A 1106-nucleotide genomic window follows, 5' to 3' on the forward strand; every position below is an offset into this window, starting at 1 on the left:
AGTCTCCATCATGACCATCCCCCAGATGGTGCACATAAGATGGTACTTTTTAAGGAGTTAACAGATTGGATTTAGCTTGTGAGGGTATGACAGAAGAGCATGCCCAGTAAATTTCTTTGGGTGGAGAGGAAGACTAAATTTTAGACCGAGGGTGGGTCACTGCAGTGGAAGAAATTTGCTGAGGGATTAGAGAGATAAGAAAGCTGCAAGATAAACTTCAATAATTTCTATAGGTTTTTTTTTTATTTTTTTATTTTTTTATTTTTTTTTTTATCCAGTCCCCGTGGGGACCGTCAAAAATTGCCAATGCCGACTATATTGCAAGTCGTCATGGCGGGGTATTGGGAAAAGTTTTCAATTAGCAATAATCGCGCCTCGGATAAACCTCATTGGCTACGATACTGCCACTGCGCAAAGCTCTATAGGTTTTTTGTTTTGTTTTTCTTTTTAATTTTTGAGTCAGACAGAACTAAGTTTTAACTCTTTCTATCAGTTACACTTCATATTTGTTCCTACGTTTCATTGAGCTTTAGTTTTCTTTTTCTTTTTTTTTATTATTTCAGCATATTATGGGGGTACAAATGTTAAGGTTACCTATATTGCCCTTGCCCCCTATTCCCCCTTGAGTCAGAGCTTCAAGTATGACCATCCCCCAAACGTTGCACATCTCACTCATTATGTTTGTGTATACCCGCCTCCTCCTCCCCCCTCCCACTCTCCTGACACCCGATAAACATTATTCCTATATGTCCACTTAGGTGTTGTTATTGTTAATACCAATTTGCTGGTGAGTACATGTGGTGCTTGTTTTTCCATTCTTGAGATACTTCACTTAGTAGAATGAGTTCCAGCTCTATCCAGGAGAATACAAGAGGTGCTATATCACCATTGTTTTTTAAAGCTGAATAGTACTCCATGGTACACATGCACCACATTTTATTAATCCACTCACGTATTGATGAGCACATGGGTTGTTTCCGCACCTTTGCAATTGTGAACTGTGCTGCTATAAATATTCGAGTGTAGGTATCCCATTTGTAGAGTTGCATTTGATCTTTTGAGCTTTAGTTTTCTGATCCATAAAATGAGGAAGGGATAATAACTAC

At 38.6% G+C, this 1106-nt stretch overlaps 1 non-coding gene across 1 annotated transcript; it reads right to left on the minus strand.

Annotated features, from left to right (window-relative positions):
• Positions 1-278: 278 nt before the first annotated feature.
• On the minus strand, positions 279-419 carry LOC142874876 (U4 spliceosomal RNA). Its single transcript, XR_012922458.1, has one exon. It is a non-coding gene; the product is annotated as a U4 spliceosomal RNA (small nuclear RNA).
• Between the last annotated feature and the right edge of the window lie 687 nt (positions 420-1106).

Source organism: Microcebus murinus, chromosome 1 (assembly GCF_040939455.1).
Source record: "Microcebus murinus isolate Inina chromosome 1, M.murinus_Inina_mat1.0, whole genome shotgun sequence".
Classification (NCBI taxonomy): domain Eukaryota; kingdom Metazoa; phylum Chordata; class Mammalia; order Primates; family Cheirogaleidae; genus Microcebus; species Microcebus murinus.